The 4,240-nt window shown below is 46.4% G+C and overlaps 1 long non-coding RNA gene across 5 annotated transcripts; it reads left to right on the plus strand.

Annotated features, from left to right (window-relative positions):
- Positions 1-581: 581 nt before the first annotated feature.
- Positions 582-3,898, plus strand: LOC109488706. 5 transcript variants are annotated; one of them, XR_004622981.1, is made up of 4 exons: positions 582-966; positions 1,143-1,278; positions 2,474-2,550; positions 2,651-3,898. It is a non-coding gene; the product is annotated as an uncharacterized LOC109488706 (long non-coding RNA). The 5 variants fall into 5 exon arrangements; XR_004622977.1 differs by having other exon boundaries at positions 1,143-2,550; XR_004622980.1 differs by having other exon boundaries at positions 1,143-1,752; positions 2,474-3,898.
- Positions 3,899-4,240: the final 342 nt, after the last annotated feature.

Here is a 4,240-nt window from a genome sequence, read left to right on the forward strand (position 1 = left end):
GCACTAGGCTGCGTGTGTTTTATGGCTATGGGCCGGACTCACAGGGGCTCTGAGCCTCCCTTCACATGTTTCAGGGTTAAAATAAGGGTTGTGGCAGGTGATCGTGGGCCTTTTCCCACAACAGCTTTAGAGGTGCCCGCTACTTCTGGCCTTAGCTAGTGGGCATGAGAGCCCCAGCCCACCAACCCCCATGAGGGCTGAGCGGATTCGCAGAGAGCCACAGAGTGGCACGTGCCTGTGCCTACTGATCCCTAATGGGAGACCATGGGTAGCAACCAAATCAGGGGGAGGACAATGACAAAACTGGGAGGTTTGGAAGAGCGAGCCCTGTCAGGGCAACACTCGTCAAAGCCCACTGGTCCGCTAGTCCTGGGGTTCTGACTTCTAGGTTCATCAGGGGAGTGTTGAGTGGGAGACATCTAAGGGTAAATTAAGTCAGCTTTATCCACGTCTTGGCACAAAATAGTCAAGGAGGCTGGGTGTGCACAGTCCCTCCCTAGTACTCTCANCCCCTTCCTAGTATTCTCAGACCCTTTCTCAGCACCAAAAACAGACCTTGCCCTTCCGAGCCCTGAGCTCTGCCCCAGTCCCAGCCTCAGTGTCGGGAGCACGGCCAGCAGGAGGGCATGCGCAGTGGGGGAAAAGCCCTGGCTCATGGCTGGGTCTGCTCAGTGTCTCCTACCATGTCCCGCTCTCCCCTTTACCATGTAGCGTCTTGTCTTTACACATGTTCTCCACCACTCACCAAAGTGTGTACCCCTTTATTAGTGCCAGAAGTTCAGAAATTACAGAAGGAAACCCAGTGAATCGCAGAAGTGGGACTTCGTACAAGTTTCTGGTGCAAGCACCAAAAAGATTGCAAACCAGGCGCACTCAAACGAAACACGGAGTGTGGGTGTGGTCCTAAAGCAGCTGGTACAGTGAGACAGCAGCGCCTGGGTACTCTTCACAGTGATGGCTGCTAAGGTGAGAATTTTCTTAAATGGTAGGGAATTGCAAGCTGGTTCCCTGGTACCAGTTCTGGGGAAGAGTTTAAGTTTTGCTTGTGATTTCCAGAGGCAGAAGCAAGAAATGACCCACGTCAAATCCTCTTGGAAAATAAGCAAAATCAACCTTTGTACGACTAACCTGGTTTTGCTTAGTTTCTCCCAGGGAATTGCCAAGCTGGTCCTCTGTGTTCTACTTAAACACGATGATGGGGGTTTTGTTCTTGTGCATCTCCAGGAAGTCTGTGGTATACACTCGATGTCAGCCCGTTTCCCAGAAACGTCTTGAATGGTAAGAACAAGACTGTTTGTTGTATGCTCAACTGTACGTGCAGCAACGCTTCTTGTGTCTTCTCACCATCACTTCCTACCTCACCTCCTCCACCTTTGGCCTTCCTTGTCACATAATATCATGGTCACCTCACAGGACAGAGCTGGAATGTTGGGCCCATGGCCCCAACTGCTCTGTGGGTTGTCGCTTGGAACAGGTTGTGGGGGGAGCAGGACAAGGAGAGTTGGCCCAGGAGACCGCTCTGAACACCACGCTGGGTGGCGAGGGTGAAGCGGGAGCGTTTTCTCCTCAGTCTCAAACCTGCACCAGGGCTTCATGCAGAACAGGCAATGAGCAGTTTTGACTCTCTTGTGAGTGAGTAAGACACCACTTAGTGAGCACAAGTATTTCTGCCCTTCCTCTGCCTTCCAGCCTGAGCCCAAGGTGTGGGCTCGAGTGAAGGGAACCTGAGCTGTGGACAAGCATACTGAGCAGGTGAGGCGACTCTGGCACAGGGGCACCCTCAACCAACCCGTGATAAGCATTTGGGGTGGTCCTGTCAGGCAAGCTCCTGGAAGACGACTGCTTACTGGAAGTCAGGGAAATAACTGTGTCTTTGCTCTGTGTTTGTTTCTGTTTCCATTCTTGCTTAAGAGATTGCAATTGCCCTTTCCACGTCCCTTTTGATCTTCATGAAATGACACAGGGCAAAAGGGGACAAACAGGGAAAATGGGAGCAAAACTGGCAAATACCACTGGAAGACCAGAAAAGGCAATCCCTGATTGACAAGGGGGACGTTCCTGCACAGTTTTCTCCACCCAATGCCTCACTATTCAACCCTTGGCTCTGCCTGTCCAGATCGCCCAGAGGGGCTGCCGCCAGCCTCCCAGCCACTGGGGCGCCCCCCTTCCCCGCCCTTGTTGGCTGTGTTCAGACTAGCCCCCTGCCCCACCACCATGTCTCAATGGCGCCCTAAGCAATTTCCTGTGTGCTGAACCAGCCCTTCTCTGCAGTCCTAATTAATGAAACCCCAGGTGAGTGAAAGCAAAGCACAGCAGCAGATTCATAGAGGAGATGCTTTTTAGGCAAGAGCGGGGAGATTTAGAAAGTTGGCTCTCAAGTCCCGCATAATGACTCCCCTTTAGACTGAAGCCAGAATCATCAACAGTGAGAGGGTCAAGTCCAGTAGCAGTGGTTCCCCTTGCTCTCCTACAGAAACACCTCGTCCTGCGCGTGGCTGAAACCACCCAGCGGTACAAGCTCTCTGTTCCGACTCCAGTCGCCTCTCCCTGGTGGGTCCCTCTTCTATTTATGAACACCTTGGTTAGATTTTCCTTGGTGGTGAAGAAACCTGAAAATAAGTGCCCATTTGTTTGTCTCCTGCATTTGCAGATCACCAGACAGCAAATTTCTTCCCATCTGTGTGATTGCCAAGCATGTTGGTCTTGAAACTTTTATTCAGTTCCTTCATCATTTTCTCTCTAATTATTTTGTGCTCTTCTTTCCTATTCTTTGCTACACCCCTCTGAACACTCCATATTGGCAATACCCCCCCAATTTAGTCTCTGGAATTGGCCATATGCTTGTAGCTGTTGCTGGTTCAACTCAAAGACCCTGGACTTCTAGTAATAAAGCCTGAGTTAAAGGGACTTCGTTTTGGTGACCGCTTTTTTGCACCATTGGTTCTTATTGGGTTTGAGCTCCACTAAGAGCTCCAGATCTTTTCTACTGAAATTATCCAGTTAGAACACCTCCAGTCTGGTCTTCTGAAATCTATTTTTGGAAGAACTATCATTTTAGAATTTTCAAAATAATTAGCAGCTTTTTTAAAGGTTTTATTTATTCATTCATTTATTTATTTATTTGGGAGAGAGAGAGACAGAGATACCAAGAGAGAGCAAGAGCAGGGAAGAGACGGGGGAGCCCACCGTGGCACCCGGTCCCAGGACCCTGGGATCATAACCTGACGCAAAGGCAGACATTTAACCTACTGAGTCACTGAGCTACCCCATATCCAGCTGGTTTTAGTGCAGGGTTCTAGCTTACCATTTTGTTTCCTGGCCTTAGAATGTCTCATGGCAAATATTACTTAGAACAATAGTTTTTCCTCCAGAGAATTAAGAAAGCTAGAAGCTTGAGTTAGTCTTATTATCTCAAGCTTCACAGAAAAGGGGGGAGAAATTTGATGTCATTATTTTTTTAAATACTCCAATATTATAAACAATAATGGGTCCTTTATGATCTATAGTAATATAAGGTGTAACCAGCACTCACATAAAGAAAGAAAATCCGAGAAGTGCCCCTAATGCTCTCCAGGGATGACCTCTAACTGAACTTTTAAGAGCCTGGGTCAATTTTAGCCATTCTTGTACTTTATATAAATGGGGTCATGTACTAGGCATTCTTTCGTATCTGCCTTCTGTTTTTGTTTTTCGTTTTTCTTTTTTGCTTACCATTATGGTTGAGATTTATCCATATTATAATACGTAGCAGTAAGTTGTGCATTGTCACTGCTATCAGTATTCTATTGTGTGACTATAACCTAATTTATAATATTTGTATACTTTATAATTTATGAATAAATATATAATCTGTATAATTTATCCAATTAATGGAGGCTATATTGTTTTTGCATTTTCTTTTTAAAACATTTTCAGCTATTTTACATTTTTTAAAAAATTTTAATTTAAATTCAATTAATTAACATACAATGTATATTTAGTTTCAGAGGTAGAGGTCAGTGATTCATTAGTCTTAGATAATACTCAGTGCTCATTACATCATGTGCCCTCCTTAATGTCCATCACCCAGTTACCCCATCCCCCCACCGAACTCCCCTCCAGCAACCCTCAGTTTGTTTCCTATGATTGAGTCTCTTTTTTTCCCTTTTTTTTTTTAAAGATTTTATTTATTTATTTGACAGAGAGAGAGAGACAGCCAGCGAGAGAGGGAATACAAGCAGGAGGGGTGGGAGAGAAAGAA

This window comes from Ailuropoda melanoleuca, unplaced genomic scaffold (genome assembly GCF_002007445.2).
Source record: "Ailuropoda melanoleuca isolate Jingjing unplaced genomic scaffold, ASM200744v2 unplaced-scaffold5105, whole genome shotgun sequence".
In the NCBI taxonomy this organism is placed as follows: Eukaryota; Metazoa; Chordata; class Mammalia; order Carnivora; family Ursidae; genus Ailuropoda; species Ailuropoda melanoleuca.